The sequence below is a fragment of the Zootoca vivipara genome, chromosome 2 (assembly GCF_965207765.1).
Source record: "Zootoca vivipara chromosome 2, rZooViv2.hap1.1, whole genome shotgun sequence".
Taxonomy (NCBI): Eukaryota; Metazoa; Chordata; class Lepidosauria; order Squamata; family Lacertidae; genus Zootoca; species Zootoca vivipara.
In genome coordinates, this window is record NC_142584.1 from 100312791 (window position 1) to 100333176 (window position 20386).

Here is a 20386-nt window from a genome sequence, read left to right on the forward strand (position 1 = left end):
CTTTTATGATGCTCCACAGGAGTGGCTAGTGCTCTGTAGGTGTGCCTTGAAAGATTTCCCATATCCTTTACAACAAGCAAAAGTTTTCCTTGGCAGAATCTTTGTGAAGAGGGTTCCCAGAAGGCAGAACGGAGCCTCTGAATTAGATGGTGTGGGAGAATCTCTGTGAACCAATTCATCACACAAACTCAATCCCACCACACATTTGAAAAAGAAGAAGAAAAGCCAGTGCAGTTCTGCATTCAGCAGCACTTGCCTTCTCTTTGGTACCTTGCTTATTTGTGCTTTCCTTTTTTAAAACATGTAGATGGAAACCCTCTATTTTTATATGTCTTCTGTTGCAGACTTTGGTAAAAGTTGGAAGATTTATTTGGCACGTGCTTCAAAACACCTCAAAGTATTTTAGGTAAAAAAATGTTTCTATGTGAACAAGAAGTCCTTGTAAATCTTTCGATCTCGGGTTTCTTGTGCCACAATCTAAAAGAAACTAAAACAAATGAGTTTTCTTCTCTAGGCTTGGCTTCTATAATGCATTTTATGTGGACCTGCCCTTGAAGACAACGAGGGAATGTTCCTCTGTTATGAAATGCAGGTGTCTGCCTTTTGTCAGCTGTTGGAAGATTTATATACAGCAGGCATCCCCAAACTTCGGCCCTCCAGATGTTTTGGACTACAATTCCCATCTTCCCCGACCACTGGTCCTGTTAGCTAGGGATCATGGGAGTTGTAGGCCAAAACATCTGGAGGGCCGCAGTTTGGGGATGCCTGATATACAGGTAGGCCTTGGAAATGTCCCTTGACTGACACCACGGACAGTTGCTGCCAGTCAGTGTGGATAATACCAAGCTAAATGTGGACTTGATTCAGTGTCAGGCAACTTCCTGTGACAGTTGCAGTAAATGCTCTTGTGCCTCTGACCCCAAGTCAGTTTCAGTCTTTTGTACTGAGATAGAGGGACCAATGGACTGCTTCCTAGGAATCAGCAAGTGTTCTTCTTTAGCTGACTTTGCAAGAGTTATTCCAACGTGCATTTGGTTGAATTGCGGCCTGTGTTCATTGTCCATTATATCAGCTACTCACATCTTATTGATGTCTCCTAGTTTGCTGCTTACCCATTTTAAAGCCATCTCAAACTTTTGGTGGTTTTAAACAAAAACAAAAACAAACAAATGCAGCCCTTCCTTGGTGGCCACACCAAGGTGGAAAGCAAGAAGCCACAGCAATAAAGAGTAGACTAACTTTGGATGATCACGCGTTGCTATTTTTCTAGAAAAAGAGGTGCCGGAACTCACCATGAACACCTCCCTTGTTCTCTTAAAATGGCAATGGCACCCACCTGAGAGGTGGTGGAACTGAGTTCCAGTGAGTTCTGGCTGAAGAAAAGCCCTGACTCTTCAGATAAAATGTGTACATTCACCGCCAGTCTCCCAAATCATCCTGTTCTGAAATTGTTAATTGAAAGGCTTCTCTAGCCCTAGAACAACATCTGGGCTACTTCCAATACTGCATTTATATTGTAGTTACTGTGGTTGACTGCATTTTTTTCTTTAATTTAAAGCAACTGGAATTTAGCAAGTGATAGGGAAAACATCTCTGACAGGATGCCCATCTATCAGGCTCCTGTTTGGTTCAGACAAGAGGAGCATCACAGAGCGTGTGACAAGGCATCTGTTGTTTGAAGGGAAGCTGACAAACACATGCAATAAGCTAGACTGTTCGGGTGTTTTTGGAAAGACGGAATACTTCAACAATGATGTACGAAGGGAAGAAAAGGGACACAATTCTAGGGTGGCTTTCATAATTGCTTTGAAGGGCAGTATTTTTTTTACAGTGGGGATATCAAAACTTGATTTATTTTATTAGTCTGATTGATTTTTAAAAAAAGACCATTTCATTTCAGGTTGTTCTTGAGATTTTATATATATATATATTTTTAAAAAAGAATCCAGTTCTTACACCGACAAGGCTTGTCTATTGTGACCACTAAATTAAGTTTCTCTTTGACATCTGAAAACCAAGTCAGCCTTCTGAGGACCATTTTGTTCTTTGAGCCACTGTGACTTGGGGAAAGTGATTTTTATCTGTGAACATCATCTTTTGTAGATCTTTGAATAGGTTTCAAGATTCTGGAGAGGAGTGGATTTTCTTTTTAAAAAAATCTCTTGGCTTTTTTTTTTTTTTGCCGCTGTGAAAGTAGTGAAGTGCTGAAAGCTCCTTTCTTTCTTGATTAATGGAGACTTTTTGAGAGATTCTTGGCAACATGTCCCTTAAGATAGGTTCCCCCCCCCCTTAAAGGTATGGAGGAGTAAGCAGGTATGTACTTTCAACAAAACAGTCAGAGAAAAAAAGGAATCTGAGCACAATTTGTCCGTATGCTTTAACAGCATAGCATAGCCTTCCTGCCTCCACCCTCTCTCTAAGTCTCCCAGTGGTTTTTCATCTTGCTCATAGGACACATAAAGGGACCCAGTCACGGACGACTCTGGGGTTGCGGCGCTCATCTCGCTTTACTGGCCGAGGGAGCCGGCGTTTGTCCGCAGACAGCTTCCGGGTCATGTGGCCAGCATGACAAAGCCGCTTCTGGCGAACCAGAGCAGCACACAGAAAGGCCGTTTACCTTCCCGCAAATGGCTGGAGGACTCATGCCCTATTTTATATGAGGAGTCTGTACAGTGGTGCCTCTACTTGCGAATAACTCTACTTACGAATGTTTCTACTTATGAACGGAGCTCCGTCTGCCATCTTGGATGCGGTTTAGATAGGATTTTTTCTACTCACGAATTTTTAGATAGGGTTGCTTCTACTTACGATTTTTTCTCCCAATGCATTCCTATGGGATTCGACTTACAAATTTTTTCGACTTACGAATGTGCGTTCGGAATGCATTAAATTCGTAAGTAGAGGTACCACTGTACTACTATTGCTAATACTACTAATATTAATAATAGCGGCAATAAAAATGGCACCATCAAAAGGTTATCTAACTTGGATCTTAAAGAACAGAGAGGTACATATGTGTCAAGCTGTTTCCTTTTTTGACTGTTTTCCAATATTAACTACATTGTGGTTTAAGATTTAAGATAAAGAAACAAAAAAATCTCATAACCAGTCTTGCCACATTCTTCTTCTTGGCCCATGCAGTGATAATCCGTTGTCTGAGCGCTTTGTATCCACATGGTTAATAAGGACATGATGTATATATCCCTTTAATAACGTATTTATTTTTCAGGATGTCATCCTTGTCTCGAGCTGTTGGTGATATAGTGTGCATACATGTGCCTGTTACTTTATGGAACTCTTTGGAAATATTTTTGTCGAATCCCTTTAGTGAATTATTAATGGAAATGTTTCTTACATATAGCTGAAGAATTAATTCAGAGCATGAAGGATCATATATCATGCCTGTATTGGTACTGGAGCAGATGTTTTTTTCCTGTTGTACTGCCACTGTGACGACTAGTAAACGTGAGTAAGAATTTAATGGCACAGTGTGCTGAATTTAATTAGCTAATAAATTCCAGCACCTTGTGTTTTCCACCCTAAATTATAGAGGTGCCATTTATGTACCTGATCTATGTTCGGAGCTGCCTCTCACCTTTTTGTCTGTGTACAATAAAGCGCTCAAATATTCCCTTTGAACAGGTTAGCGTATTATTTTTTTATACCAAACTAAACTGCCTAACTTCCCAATGCATTCAGCAGGTGGTTGCTAAGGTCTATATCTTTGATGATTGTTGTGGGAAGGGAAGCCTTCCTCTCCACTAAACCACAATAGCTTGTAATGTCAAGTGTCTTCAATGGTGAAAACGATTACATTTCTTATTTTTGAAGGCGTATCATGCTCATTAGGGGAGAGGTGTTGGTGGGGTGGGTCAGCCTCAAGTGTTTGAGCCATCTTCCAATTGCAATCAACTCCCGATTCAAACTATGCATGATGATGCCACTTACTGAACCAGCTTACACAAGGTTTTGGAATCCATGCTTTGTGCCCAGCTGAGAATAAGCCTTTTAACTTGACACATTTATTGTCTGCTGCTTATTTCACAATGCAAATGCTTGTATGGGCCCCACCTGCAAATAAACAGTTTACATAATAACATGAGCTTCCTAGATTAGGGTGGAATCTACACACATTAAAAAACAATGTGAAAATGCTTTTTGAAAAATACATTGAATTTGGCATAGCTCAGGATTTTTGATGATTATATATTAATGAATGAAGTAACCAAATCCTGAAGGCAGACTAGAATTGAACCAAGTTAAAGGAAGAGAATATAGAAGTAAAATGTATGTGTGGAAAAAAAATGGATAAATATAAATTACATAGGATATGATTGGAAGACCTTTTTCTTTTTCCTTTTTCCTTTTTCATGTTTGTTTGTTTTTTCCTTCTTCCTTTTACACTTTTTTTCTTTGAATGTGAAATTTTTTTGTATATAACAATGAAATATCTTTTTTCTTCTGTTATCTCTTTTTTTGGTAAAATGAATATATATGACTTATGTGCATGGTTTTTAAAGCTTGAAATAAATAAAAAACATTTCAAAAAATGAATTTGGCATAGCTCACTGTTGCCATCTAGTGTCACATTTGTATATTGCACTTTGCAACACATTTAAAACGTTTTATTTGCAGCTGTATAGCTGAGTCCCAGGTCAGTGGTCCTTCCAGTGGCTGACCAGATGGCTTTGGGAAACCTGCAAGCAAGCTGTGATTCCCAGCAGCTGGCATTTAATGGCATAATTACTCTGCCACTGGATAATTGAACACAGCCAGTAGTTGGGATGGAGTATGCAGAATGCAAAGTCAGCATGCTTCAAACTGATTCTTGCACTATAGGAGGAGAGTATGCCAATAGTGATGATGTGGCATATAGAGTGTTGGGGCAGGGAGACCTGAACTAAAATCCTCCCTAACCCCCAGAGATTAATGGGTGGCATCAGGTCAGTCACTGTCTCCAGGCATAACCTGCCTTACTGAGTGGTTGTTGGGGGGAAATGAATAGGCACCCATCAGCTCCAGCCTCAGCAATTCCCAATATAGTTATACCTTGGGTTATGGCTGCTTCAGGTTGCGCATGTTTGGGTTGCGCACCGTGCCGAACCCGGAAGTCCTGGAACGGGCTACTTTTGGGTTTCAGCGCTCGCGCATGCGTAAACATTAAATCACACTTTGTGCATTGCAGAAGTGCCGAATTGCAACCTGCGCATGCGCAGATTTGGCGCTGCGGGTTGCAAACTCTGCGGGTTGCGAACATGCCTCCTGCACAGATCACGTTCGCAACCCGAGCGTCCACTGTACCTTAAGTAACAAAATACCAGATATTCTTGTAGTATCTCCCCTCGTTCTTGGGAACCATACACACCTGTGATTCTCGCAATAGGAGGTGGGGTAAAGGAGGCACAGGCATGACTGGAGAGAGAAGGAGGTGAGGGGGGGGGAAAATTGAGCCCATCCATAATTAGTGCATTGTGAAGACATGTGGAATTCTTGCTTGTGAGCTGATTGACAGTACTGCAGTCCACTAAGTGCAGGCATCTGATTTTAGCAGGTTTCTCCTTCTTCCCTCAGTGGCTTAGAAATTGCCCTGTGTTTAAAGGGCCATCGTTCTTTTATTGGGGTTTTCTCTTTCCTGTGGTAAGAGTGGTTGCGACTTTGGTATAGCGTAGTTCTCTCTGAGTAGCTTCAATATTTTATTGTTACGTTAGAGAGGTCAGAGAACAGCTTCTGTATACCAAATAATGAAGTCTTTTTCAAGTTGTTAAAGAGATCCAGATGAAGTTTTTGAGGTAACTTCTTTTGACGTGCTTTTCGTGGCATGATTTTATCATTTGTGAAGAGTACCACTATCTCTTTCCCTTATATATGTACTGTGAATATGAGAAAGCAGAAAGGATTTTCATGCACTTTTGTTTTTCCAATGGAGAGAATTTTGACCGTACAGGATAGTACACACACACACACACACACACACACACACACACACACACACACACACACACCACACTTCTGTATTTGAAGAGCTCTCTGAGGTTTGATTGCACATGTTCCTGGGTAGCTCACCAAGCTAGGCCCTTCGGGCCATGAGCTTCAGACCAATGGGTTCCTAGTTCAAGTCCCAGAATCCATGAAAGGACTCTTCCCCCTCCTGCAGTTGCATTATGCCAAAAAGCATTATGCTATCTAGGCCAAACTACTGAACAACAGGTTTTCTGTATTGCTTTCTTTTTGGCCCAAAGTTAAACTCAACAAAGTTGCCTACAAGGGCAGAAGGAGCACACAGCATTATGAATGAGGCCTCCACAGTTTCTCATACGTTAGGGAAGTACTGAATCTTAGAATGTAGATCTGTCTAACCCTTTGGAGAGTGCTCTCTGCAAGGTGGGCTATAGCCACCTTCAGATGTTTTGGAGTACAAATCCCATCATTCCTGACATGCTGCCTGCAGCTGTTGGGTGTTAGAGGCAACATGGCGGCTGGCTATGGGCTACCTTCTCTTTGTACCCATCAATAAGTGTGCTTTGGGTGGGTAAGTGGCTGAAACTGCCATTGCTCATTTTCAGGTGTGTGCTCAGGTTAATAGTACAGCTGATCTCTTGAATGCTTGAGATTCATATTGCAAAGCCTGTTTTTTTTCAACCAAGTCAGTTCAGGCTTGACTTGACGGCCTTATTACCAACTATGTAGACTAAGTGAGAATCTTTCCTTTCATGATTAGAATTCTGCAGTGTGGCGGCAAGAGCAAACACCACTACAGCTATCAGGTAGACATCAAAGGCCTGTTTCTTAGTTTGATGTTCAGCTTGCCAAGGCCCTTTTTCTCAGCGGGTCAAAATCTTCTTTTGTTCTTTTGAACACTTTGGGAATTACAGGAGATGCCAGTGACACCCACTGATGAGGGCATCAGCTCCCAACTGCGGCTCTTACCGGAAGCAGAACTCAGTGATGACTCTGAGAAACCATCGGGCTTTTCAGATCTTGCGGAACTGCACAATGCCCTTTTATTCCAGACAATGGGACTTAATCGGTGGGGATTTTTTAAATTTTTTTAAAAAAGCCTTAAGACATGTTTTAAATAGTGGTGAGTTTCTTTCTCACTCCCTCTTTCAAGAGTTCATTATTTTATTTTAATTTCTTCCTGACAGTGTATGAGCATAGGGGGTTGGGGGTCGGGCATGGGCTGTACCAGCACACAAAAGAATAAAGTCAGCCAGCCAGCCCCAAGTGGTCATTTAAATAAGGCTTGTGAATCATTGTCAGTAAAGGCCATGCGACAACTGAGCTGCTCTATTCATTGCTCCGTTGCGTTTTAAAGTCAGGAATTGGGATTTCAGGGTCATTGGCGCCGGGGAAATACACACCAAACCTCTGGGGTTGCTGACGTGAGGAGATTGTCAGAATCCAAGGCTGCTGGGGCCACTGATCTGGACCCATTCCACTCAATGTTTGGCTTGATATATGAATCGCTTCACACCGGAGCTCCGAAGTGATTTACGGGGATGATAATATAAAAAATATAATGTGCAATAACATACCTAACGCAATGTACGATAAAAAAATCCAATGAAAGAAAATGAATTTACTGAAAGCGTTCCTCCACAAATGTTGCCCAGCAACATAAACTAACCTCCCCCATGAATAAAAATAATTTTAAAACAGACAGTTGGTGTCCTCCAAATGCCCAGGAAAATAAAAATGTGTTTGTCAGGAAGGGGACAAAGCTGGAATCAGGAAAGCCTCCTTGGGGAGAGCATTCCCCAGTTGCCGGTTGGGGACACCACAGGAAAGGCCTATTATTTTGATGTCACCCTGTGAACATCTCTTGTTGCCCGTGGTTTTGGAAGATGCCCTTGTGGATACCAATTTGAGCTCTCCTAGGGAAAACCAGCTGGGGGAGCAGAGTCACTTTAATTGCTGCGGTTTGCTAACAAACTTAATTAGAGCAACACACAGTCCTCAGAGTTCATATGCAATGCAGAATTGTGCAATGCAGGAATCTCAACGGCGGTGCTTCCGCAATGCTACTTCATTCTTGCAGTCCAGAGGGGCTGTAGTGGTTGTTGCAAAATATTACCTTCTAACTTCTATAGTAATTTCTGGTTTAAAAGCAATATATAAATTTATTTTATGAATAACAATGTCAAAATAGGGAATGGGTAATAATTATAAATCCAGTTTCAAATATCAGAAATCAGAAATTCTGTGTTCTGGCTATCATGAAACAAGGAACATTGTTATGAACTAGTTTTTTTCCTGGCCCAATAATTGGGTCTCAAAAATGGGGTTGGGCAGAGCGATTTAATCAGTGGATCTAGATTCAGGTAGGTAGCCGTGTTGGTCTGACGCAGTCAAAATATATAAAAAAATTGTCCAGTAGCACCTTGTTGTTTAGTCGTTTAGTCGTTTAGTCTTCGTGACCCCATGGACCATAGCACGCCAGGCACTCCTGTCTTGCACTGCACCTTAGAGACCAACTAAGTTTGTTCTGGGTATAAGCTTTAGTGTGTATCTGAAGAAGTGTGCATGTACACAAAAGCTTATACCCAGAACAAACTTAGTTGGTCTCTAAGGTGCTACTGGACATTTTTAAATTTTTTTTTTATATATTTAATCAGTGGAAATGAATTAACAAAAACTGTATGAATGTCGAGTTTACATGCTGTGGAAGCTAAATTTGTGCCTAACGATAAAACCTTTTCCTATAACAGGAAAGTGTGGCTAACTCTCCCCCACTCCCATTCCCAATCTGGGATTGCATAAATTGAGGTTGCAGTCGTATACTCACCTGAGAGTAAAACCCATTGAATTCATCGGGGATAACTTCTGAGCTTTGGTTTGCATATATTGTTTTGCATTGTACCTCATCAGCTCTTTATTCTAATAATCTGTTATTAATCCTTGCATTCAAGTCAGTGTAACTGAAGATGACAGGTGTAAAAACTTGCATTTCCCATCCCAGTGAAGTGTGAAAAATATTTGGGAATGGAAAAATATAGCCTTTTGCTAAATCTAGTGACAGTGCCTAACTTTGTGATGAAAACACATTATTGTGAATGTCAGTGCACTGGGAATTGTTTAGACAGGCTGCAAAGATGATTGCTAAAGAAATATCAAAAGCAATAAAATGCAGAGCAATAATCTTGCATTGTTTTGTTATAATTTGACGGTGTTATGGTTGTTGCTATATCCGCTTCACATAGGACTCACATTTAATGCGACAGGTGATTCTTCACCAAGAATTCCAGGGGGGAGAAGGGAGCTTTGGATATTTATACATCCTGCCCCTATTTACTAGAGGTCAAGTAGCTTGGCTACTACAACATGTAGCTAAATTTACAGAAGCTGGTCAAAACAAGTGCATCTTGCTTACCAGCCGCACGGGGGGATTAGCAAACCGAAGCAATTAAAATTCAAGATTAAGAGGAACATGAACTTCTGAAGTGGTCCCTGCCTAATTTGTAATGCAACTATGGCAACAACTGTTGAAATGCCGATCTGTTCCTTCTAATGCACGGAGGTTCCCCTGTTGATGAAATCAATACTGTTCTTGCCAAGTTGCATGTGCTGATGAGGGCACACAACACAGCTACCTTGCTGAAGTTAAGTCGATCTGCATCTGGGAGTGAGTGCCTCAGTGGGGGAGAACTTTTGGGCACCCTTATGTCCACTGAGTTCCATGTTGGAAGAAATGTGAGATATGAATAAATAATAAATATATAATGCCAGTATGATGACTACAGTTACTCCATGCATAAACTGAAGAGGGGAAGAAAAGAGATTGCATCCACATTTGTAATACTATGTACTCGGCCATTCTTTCTCAAAAAGGGTACAGTGGAACTTTGGTTTCCGAGCGTCTTAGAAGCTGAATGTTTTGGTTTTCGAACCCCGAAAACCCGGGAGGCAATTGCTTCCGTTTTCGAACGCGTGTTGGAAGTTGAACGGCTTCCAAGGCACGTTTCCCCATTGAAACAGCTGACCGCCCCTTGCGCCTCAGTTGCCAAACGTTTCGGAAGTCGAATGGTCTTCCGGAACGTATTATGTTTGACGACTGAGGTTCCGCTGTATTGGAGAGCTGCAAAAGGCACAAAAATGGAAAAAGAAAGGGGGACAGTCAAAATGGGTTTCTCCCCTGTGAGAAAAGGTTCAAAGATCTGCGGCTTTTCCATATGCAGATAAAAAGATGACTGGGAGATGGAAGGATGAGAGGTTTGTAAAATTATTCATGGTGTGTGGAGAGGATAATTTTGCGTCATCCAATGAAATTGATTGTCAGTACAGTCAGGATAGACTAAAGACTAAGCTTATTTACACAAAGTGGTTGTGGAATTCATTGTATGTTGTGATGCCGATGGGTTTAATTACTTTGAAAGGTAACTGGAAAACACACAGAGGAGTGGTCTATCAGTGACTGCTAGCCATGGTGCTTATAAGTTCCTCTTGCACTCAGAGGCTGTATGCTTCTGATAGCAGTGGCTGAGGACCGACATCAGGATTGGGCTGTTGCCCTGTTTAGGGAAGCTTTTAATGTTTGATGGATTTCTGTATTTTAATGTTTTGTTGGAAGCCGCCCAGAGTGGCTGGGGGAACCCAGCCAGATGGGTGGGGTATAAATTATTATTATTATTATTATTATTATTATTATTATTATGCATGTTTTGCAAGTTGATGACTGGGGTTGCAAGAAGATGAATTAGATGCCTAGTTCATCTTTTGTCTGTTTGTCTGTTTGCAGGGTTACTCTCATGTTCTTACAAAATGGAGAAGGAAATGGGTGTGTGTGTGTGTGTAATAATTGTGAATTTGGCAGCAAATCACTCTCTTGGCCAATTTGATTAAAGACACACATGTCTTCTGGAACTCTCGTTTTTTACTTTGTATGTTTAATACAGCTCAACCCTGAGCACACATTTTTGTAATTCCTTCAATTTCATAGCACAGTGGAGCTTCTAAAGAAGTAGGTTTTGGATATTTCAGCCTTGGTTTCTTCAGCATTCTTGATTTGTAAGGGTGTATTAAACTAAGAAATTTGTTACATATACAAAAAACCTGTTCTCTGAAGGCCATTTTTTTTTGCAAAGAACCCCCCCCCCCAAAAGCTATAAAATAGCAATGTTATTTTGCTCTTGTGTGGCAGTGCTGAATGTTGAAGAGAGCAGAATGTTCTGTTATTCCACCCCTGCAGGGAGAATGACATTTCCAGTGAGGTTCTGAAGGACCCCATATCTCATCAGTTCTTTTTTGTCTTTGGAGAAAGTGAGCTGTATGGCTTGCCTCTCTGCCTAGTGACACACAGAAAGGGAACAAAGAGCAGAGAAAACTTTGCGCATTGAGATTTGAATGAGATTCCTCTGTGTGTCCCTCTCTCTCTGTGTGTGATTGTTCATACAACTCGGAGTGTTAAGCAGCACATTCCTAATACTCAAAGCCTATCGACAGATGACAAAGGCTGGATTTATTGAAAGTATCTCTCTCTCTCTTTTATTCAGCACCTGTTACATCAGCAAAATTGGGCAGATGCTTTGAAGGCATGGGGACCTGTAGCTTCTCTGTATTCCACAATGTCCCCTCCGTCATTTGGCACAATGCAAAGGATTTTGCATCATTTCTGCATCCTGTGCTCACACAGGGTGTACTCAATGATATTCTCAATTATGGATGTGTTGATGCATTGCTTCCTGTAGCCCTGATTGCAAATATGCGAGTAGAATAGTCTGTTCATAAAATGAAAAAGATAAATAAAATATATTGCTACATTTTCATGTGCGGTGCAGTTGGCATGCACAACCATCGCACAACCGTTTATTTAGATGGGGAGGTCAGTAATTGAATTTTGGAGAAAAGCTGTTAGCTTTTCTAAATATATATAATGAGAACAGGATGATTTTTACTGTTTTTGAGGTACAAGGCAGAAAGTGAATATGAAAATGTGAACTGATACCGCATTTTATCTATTTGTTTTTGCCAAACAGCTACATTTTGTGAACGTTTCATGTTTCAGAATTAATCTTGGTACCCAAAAGCATAAACAATGATTGCAACCAGAGCTCTCTGCTATTCTCCAACCAATTTTGCTTCCTATCATGATGCTGTTAATGTCTTTCCTGCCACCCCTGGGTTTCTAGTTTTTTGGGTTGGGGAAGTGCAACCAATGCTCCTATCACAATAACATTATTCAGTGGGTTTGCTTAAGGGCTTAAAGCTTAAAGATGCTCACTTTCAGGACAGCATCCTGCTCTTGTTGGCTGATGTGGTCTAGGAACAAACCCATGTGAGTGGGAAGAAGGGAGATGTAGCATACCTGGGGAAGGCCCCTGTCCCTAGGACCATGGAGATGCTGGTCAGAAGAGTCCAGGAAAAATCTCTGACCATTATCCAATGCTACAAGTTGGATCTAATAACATCTGGAGAACCACAGGTTCCCCACCCCTGCTATATTCAGTTATGACGATTTTAAAGTGTAGAATAAACTCTCCGGGAGTGGAATTTTATAGTCACAGTCATCTTTAGAAATCCATGCATTTTGGAGGCTAAATCCTTAAACAGGAGGTCATTGAGGACAGATTCCCCGAGGGAAATTTCTACGTGAGCTGGATATTCTCGAGGAAATCAGATCAGACGGCTTGTAATGTTTCACACAGACACTCTGAATAACTGCAGCTCCCATCTGTAATGACTCAGGCCACCTAATAAGACAATAGTACCGTAAATTTCCACCTCTGCTCCATAGGGAGGCTTCATTACTAGAGGGAAAGGATGTTGAATGGGGATATGTTTGCGTGCAGAACTCACCTTACTACTAACTTGATTTAAATGCATTCTTTGTAAATGTGCTGCATCACCAAGAATGCTCAGGTGCAACCCCCAGATGCTTATCAGGGGTCAGCAACCTTTTTTCAGCCGTGGGCCGGTCCACCGTCCATCAGACCATGTGGTGGGTTGGACTATATTTTGAAAAAATAATAATGAATGAATTCCTATGCCTCACAAATAACCCAGAGGTGCATTTTAAATAAAAGGACACATTCTACTAATGTAAAAAAACACGCTGATTCCTGGACCGTTGCCGACCCCTGGCTTAGATCCTAAGGTAAAGGAACAGAAGGATGCTAATGAAGATAAGGTTTCTCATTCCATCCTCCAACCTTCAGCCACTTATACCCCCTAAAAGCCTCTACAGAGGATTTGGGAGAACTCTTAAACAATCTTTTTTATCTTTGGGCTCCTGGCCATCTCTCTCTCCCTCTGGATGCTCCTCTAGTTTTTCTATCTAGGGTCACATCCAACCTGTACATTTAAAGCACATTTATTGCACAGTCATGCCTTCCTCCAAAGAATCCTAGCTTGCCCCTTAACAAAGCTACAGTGGAAGTCATAATGTATGGTGAGGATGTGACCTTCATTTGGCACTTCTCATTTGTGTGGACAGAAGGAAGTCTACAAGTGGGAAAGAGTTTCTTGTCCTTCAAGAAGAATAATTCCAAGGAAAACCTTGATACTTTGTACACAAGGATCCAGGCGCCATGGTCTTCTAACAAAGGATGAGTCATTTGCGAGTCTTGTTTGTCTATTCAGCCCTTCAGGCATATACAACATCTGTTCACTTGATTTTGCAGCAGAGGCATAGCTGCCAAGTTTTCCCTTTTCTCGCGAGGAAGCCTATTCAGCATAAGGGAATTTCCCTTAAAAAAAGGGAGAACATGGCAGCTATGAGCAGAGGGAAGAAAATTGTTATGGATTTTGGAGCAGTGACTAGGTCTGACTCCTAGTTTTATGCAGCAGTCCAATATTCAGACTCGCTAGTTTTGAATCAAGGATTTGTCAAACAATTTAGGGATAGACGCTGCATGGAGAGTATCTGGAAAGAGATCAGAACTGTTTAGAAAAAGAACAAAAGCGGCAACAGATTCTTAAAATGCGGATTCTAGGCGCATCTTCATCTAAAGGCTTAGATTTTCTGTTTTCTGGGTTTTCTGCCATTCAGACTTTCAAAGGTTAACATTCCTAAGTAAGCCATGCACGGTATTTTGTTCTGTCACTTTGAATTTGTGTTCCTCTTCTCAGTTCAGTGAGCGCTTTCAAGTGGTACCAGACATGAGTGCAATGCAAGGGAAACACTGCTAGCGTATTTAAATTGGATGACAGTGCCATTTTTCATTCTTAAGTTTTACTATTATTTGAGTGGATGTAATCTCATACAGTGACCCTTGAGTATGATGTTGACAGTATGCAGCCAATTCCTATGTGCCGAGTGTATGGTTAGCTGAGTATCTGTATGATGGAATGCTAGGCATGCAGTCCATCCAAATGCTTCTAGGGAAAATTCTCCTGTAGCATCTGAGTGTATTGCTTCTCTCAAATCACTTCAGTGGTTCTTTTTCTCCCTTTTCCTTTGTGCTCAGTGCATCAAGGTCGTTCTTTCTGTCCTTCCCTTTTAAGGCACTATATTACCGTTTTACAACATTGCTGCCCTGCCTTTCTTCCATCCTGGAACTCACGGTAGGTCCACAGGTCAGCTTCCATCAAGGCACCAACCAGATCCAGAACTGCTTAGCTTCTGCACCATGGCGCCATCAAACCATATGATAACTCCACTTTCATCCTACGGCCTTTCCTTTGGGTTGGGTTGAAACTGCATCCAAAGATGACATCTCCCCAAAATTATGGTTTTCTTGTTCATCTCCACAAGCTCCACATGTGCAGAGAGAATGATTGATGTGTGCAGAGGTGTGCCTCATTATGCAGACTTTATACCTGAAGGAGCGTCTCCACTCCCATTGTTCAGCCCGGACATGGAGATCCAGCTCCAAGGGCCTTCTGGCGGTTCCTTCCCTGAGAGAAGTGAGCTGACAGGGAACCAGGCAGAGGGCTTCTTGGTAGTGGCACCTGCCCTGTGGAACGCCCTCCCATCAGATGTCAAGGAAATAAACAACTACCAGACTTTTAGAAGACACCTGAAGGCAGCCTTGTTTAGGGAAGTGTTTAATGTTGGATATTTTATTGTATTTTTTATATTGGATGTTTTATTGTATTTTTTATATTCTGTTGGGAGCCGCCCAGAGTGGCTGGGGAAACCCAGCCAGATGGGCAGGTTATAAATTATAAATTATTCTTATTAGTTCTTAAGCAGCTAGTTTCTGGGTGGGCAGGGTTCTACATAGGGCTTTTTTCAGTTCCGGCACCTCTGAGGTGGGTGCCATTGCCATTATAAGAGAACAAGGGAGGTGTTTATGGTGAGTTCTGGCGCCTCTTTCTCTAGAAGAGTAGCACTGGTCCTACGTTGATAGCAGGAACATCAGGAGTATTAGTTGAGAATGATGCACTTCTTGTATCCTGATAAAGTTGTTTAAAGGAAAAATAGGGGAATAAGCAGTCTGGGTGGTTAATACCTCATAGGTCCCTTTGGTTAAACAACCACACTGCTTGCTTGCTGCTTGAGGGTTTAAAGTCCTACCCCTCCTTCAATAATAGGTGCTAATAACGCAGACTCTTTTTATATATATATAAAAAGAAAGGATAGGCAAAACTGCTCCTACACAGCAAGATGATAGATTTTATTGGATGGTGGTTGTTCTCAGAATTTACAGTCAATTAAGTAAAGTAAGAGTCTAAATACGGAACCTTGACTTGTGTCACATCCTTTCAGAACTATTTGTCTGCCTAATGGACAGACAAAATGTCAGGCCAGAAATGCACTACTGGACAAAACTCAGCTGGTCAGGCTCTTTAAAGCTAACATAAAGAACAAAAGAGTTTAGACTCTCTTCTCCCTTCAACTCCTCTTCGCCTCTTAATGTGTACAGTGCTTCTCAGGGCCAGCCCAATACATTCTGGCACCTGAGGCAGATCCCAAAATGGCGCCCTCCCCGACCCGCCGCCAGGGAAGAAGGCGTCAGGGAAGATCTACACCAGGGAGAAAGAGGTGGGGAGAAAAGTCAACATTGGAATCTGCTGCCCTGGGTAGACCCTGCCGACTAAGGTGGTTGCCTCACCTTGCCTCAAGGGTGGGCCGGCCTTGTTGAGACTTCAGCTCACTATTGCATTTGGGCTTTCCAATTGGTGTACTAAGCATTGCATTCAAGTTCCAGATTGGTACTCTGAATCCTCTTGAATATTTCAGAGATAACCCATGCCATGATACTCTTTGGGTTAGGATCGCCTCCAATCCCTTTTTTCCTATTCACCCCAGTGAATGTTTTCAGTTTAAGCACAGGATAAACAGAGCTCCCAAAGTTTGGATATTTGATCCGGCTATTCTTTAAAGATTGAGGGCACTAGGAGAAGGGGACGACAGAGGACGAGATGGTTGGACAGTGTTCTCGAAGCTACCAGCATGAGTCTGACCAAACTGCGGGAGGCAGTGGAAGACAGGAGTGCCTGGCGTGCTATGGTCCATGGGGTCACGAAGAGTCGGACACGACTAAACGATTAAACAACAACAACAACATTCTTTAAACGTATGATGCTCACTGGTGTCCCAGTGACGGCTGTGCTGAATGTGAAGGGTAAAAAGGATACACGGTGAATTTCATGCTGCTTATTGGCTGTAGTTTCCTGGAGTGTGTCTCTTGTGGGATAAGAGACTTGCATCTTCTCATGAAACGCAGTGCCACAAACAACACCACAGAGCATCTATGTTGCTTCATTATGTGCGGCTGTGCGCTAAGGCCAACAAGCAATGCCAACTGAATGTTCATGTTTCCTTGAACATAGAACCATATGTTATGAGCTTGTATCTGATTATATCAAGTAGAAGCTCATTAGCCAGCTTCAGCCTCTGATTTGTTTATCTTTTTAAAGAGGATAATTGAAAGATAGAGAGGGTTGAAATGTGTTTCCAACAAACCCAACCCTTTGAATAACGAATGGTTTCTTTCATTACAGTTCTGCGTGGCACATATGGCGGCAGGGAATCGGCTTCCTTTTGAGAGCATTCCCCCCCTCTGCAGAAATGTCAAAGGGGGTTCCCTGTGACCGATGATCAGCAGATTGGCTGTTGCACCAGCCTTCTTTCAACTTTGAGACGTGTCAGTCACCTGACATCATTATGACATCCAGTGATGTCACCTGCCAAAGTTGTCCCATGGAGAGTGAAGGAGATAAGGATCTCAGACACATCTAGTTTCCCACCTTTTGATGTAGAACCCTTATTTGTCTTGAATAAGGTTTTCCTTTTTAAAATAAAAATAAAAATGAGGGTTTTCTGGAGACCCATGCAAATAAGCTTGGCGGGGGAAATATTTAGAGTGAAGCATATCTTTTTCGAGGAAGTTATATTATCAGAGAAAAGGCTAGCTCATGCATGCCCAAGCACCATTTGATGGTTTATTTTCATGAGCTACCCCAGAACTAACACGTCATATAGGCTTTACCTAACAGCGGACATCTCCTCAAATGCCATCCTCTTCTGTGCCGTCAGTTCCTGCGTTCCACTTTCAGCACTTAATAATCCCGATGTGCCTGAATGTGTGAATCAGCCCTTAAATGATAAAACAGTGGATATAAACATCTAAAAACAGGGGAAACGACATGCAATTTTGTCCTCCATTTGCAAAATATTTAATGTTGTTCGCTTCCGAGCAACACTGGTGCGCAAAGCTTTGACTGCTGCCTTCACAAGATTTTATTTCCATACTTAATGAAGATTCACATGGTCCTCTTGACCCAAACTGTAGATTGAATTTTCCCAGCATGGCTTCAACTGGAGTGACTACAATGAAATTAACTACCAGCCGCCAGAGTTAATGCTGCCCTCTGTGGAATGGATGGCGGTTTCTAAAGCCTCTATTGTTTTTCTTCTGGTCTTCCGTTCACAGCAATGAGCAACCTGTGCTGTTAGCTAATGTGTCACAGCGGCTCTGTAATAAGCAGCAGGATGACATAAAGAGAGACCTACTGGGGCAATGAAAGGTGAACAGCATGCCAGATGATTTCCATAATGCAAATGAAGAGCATCGCTTATTAGGTTTCCTTGAACAGGGATGCCTAACTTCCAAAATCTGGCTTTGTTTCATTACCTTTTTTTGGGGGGGGGGCTGTATAATTCTGTATGCTTCTTACTTAACACTGATCCGTGGGTACCGTCTCACAGCTGCACAATGTGTGTTTTTTTAAAAAAAAAATTGAAATTGAGCTTGTGGATTTTAATAGTAGCAGAGGCAAAATGGCTCTCCTTGGTGCACAAGCAGAATAACAAAGAGAGTTTGTTTGGTTTAAGCTGCAGCGACAGCTATTTGTAATGCTCTATTACAGAGAGAGAGAGAAATGTACTTATAGAATAAAGCAAATTAATTATGGATGGGCTATTACCACTTCCTCAAAAAACAACCCACAACCCAACACAGTTACCGAATTGTTTGGGGATGTGTTCACTGTGTATTCCACTTTGCTCAGGGAAACGTTTTGCAGGAGTTTCCTTTGCCCTTTCGTCATCGTCAGGAAGTTTTAATACCTGCTGACAGCAACTCTGATCCTGGAGCAGCTAGGTTTGGACTCCTGTGGCATTTCCCTCCTTCTCTTTCCCAGGCCACAAATCACAGTCTTTGCAGTGGGGAGGTGGGTTGGCATGTTGAAAAGCAGGGGCCATGGCAGAACTGGTGATCATCTGAATGTGGGGAGGAGGAGAAGGTGAAGGAGGAATCAAAGCCAGTGTGGTGTAGTGGTTAAGAGAGGTAGACTCCTAATCTGGGAAGCCGGGTTCGCGTCTCCGCTCCTCCACATGCAGCTGCTGGGTGACCTTGGGCTAGTCACACTTCTTTGAAGTCTCTCAGCCCCACCCACCTCACAGAGTGTTTGTTGTGGGGGAGGAAGGGAAAGGAGAATGTTAGCCGCTTTGAGACTCCTTCGGGTAGTGATAAAGCGGGATATCAAATCCAAACTCTTCTTCTCTTCTACTCCAAGGGAGAAAGTCTTTGGGCCAGGAGTGATGAGAGCATTTCCCATCAGTAGGTAAGAAGAAGAAAGACTTGGATAAAGGTTGGCATCTTTGTGTTCATGATGTCCCAATCTGGTATCTTTGTGTTGGCACTGGAAGGTCGATCCACATTGAAGACAAACACAGAAACATCAAACCGAAAAGGAAACCAACACACTATACCTTTAAAGCACATTTTCCCCTTCAAAGAATTCTGGGCACTGTAGTTCACCCTTCACAGAGTTCCAATTCCCAGCAACCTTTAACTAACTACAGTGCCCAGAATTCCTCGAGGTGGAAATGTTCTTTGAATGTGCTTTAAAGGTATAGTGCACACGCAGTCTTTGTGTGTGTTCTGTTTCACACATTCCCCAATTTCAACTGCATTTATTCTATTGGAGTGCCCTACTTGCACTTGTTTTATTTTGTGCAGCCTCACCAGGCAGCTAATGATGCTTAACAGATGTGTGAAGCAAGTGACTGCAGTTGCTAACATGAATCAAAGTTCTGAATTTTGGGACTTCCCTCTTAGAAGCTTCTTCTCTGCCCCGACCCCTGGCACACCATGTACATTAAATCTGAGGCCATGACTAGATATTATGCGTGGCTGCTACCAAGACCAGCAGATCCATGAGTCCACTGTAATGTCTATTAATACTAAATGTGTGGCATCACAGGGTGCTTCCAGGCAACCTGCTTGTTGCATATCAATCCTCATTCATCTGCAGGGAGTTTAGACAATGCTGTCTATTTAATGAGCATTCACTTATCTCTCATACTTTCAGGTCACGGTGCATTTCCCAGTCACTTTCCTTACTGCAAGAGTGTCCCAACGCTCCCACTGACAGCAACCAGTAGCTCAATGTGGCACACATGGTTTCCCCCTCTCCCTGTTTTATTCTCACAACAATCCTGTGAAGTAGGTTAGGCTGAGAGGTAGTGACTGGTCCAAGGGCCCCCCAGTGAGTTTCACGGCTGAGGGAGGATTTGAACCCTGATCTCCCAGCTCTTTGTTGTTTAGTCGTTTAGTCGTGTCCGACTCTTCGTGACCGACTCTTCGTGACCCAGCTCCTAGGCCAACCTTATTTATTACACAAAACTGGCTGTCTTAAGCAAGCATTCATTTTGGTGCATACTTGCAAGCAGCTGTGTGTTTCAGTTATGACATAGGTGCTGGCTCCCTGGGCCCCTGGGTACCCGAGCACCCACAAAATTCCCCATGAAGGGGGTGGGCATCTTCAGTGCCAGGGCCATGCATGCTGCATGACACCCATGACACCAGGTATCCACAGTCACGGGGCCAAGCTGGCACTCCTGAATGATGATGACTATCAGCTTCCTTATTTATTGGTGTTTGGTGTTATTGGTTTTTTAAAATTAGGATGATTGAATAGAAAATGTTTACACTGAGGAACCAAAGGTTTTCCACTGGCATAGCTAAGGATGGTTTTTGGGCTCTTGAGATGTGTCTAA

At 42.4% G+C, this 20386-nt stretch overlaps 1 protein-coding gene across 11 annotated transcripts in view; it reads left to right on the top strand.

Annotated features, from left to right (window-relative positions):
- Positions 1 to 20386, top strand: part of FHIT (fragile histidine triad diadenosine triphosphatase) — a 1052598-nt gene that overhangs the window by 140104 nt on the left and 892108 nt on the right. The window contains exon 3 of one of the 11 annotated variants that reach the window (XM_088662584.1): positions 3362 to 3465. The exons of 9 other annotated variants lie outside the window; for them this stretch is intronic. The gene's annotated coding sequence lies outside the window, so the exon portion shown is untranslated. Of the gene's footprint in view, positions 1 to 3361; positions 3466 to 18900; positions 18949 to 20386 lie in introns of all 11 variants that reach the window. One more of the 11 variants, XM_088662581.1, reaches the window with a different exon arrangement.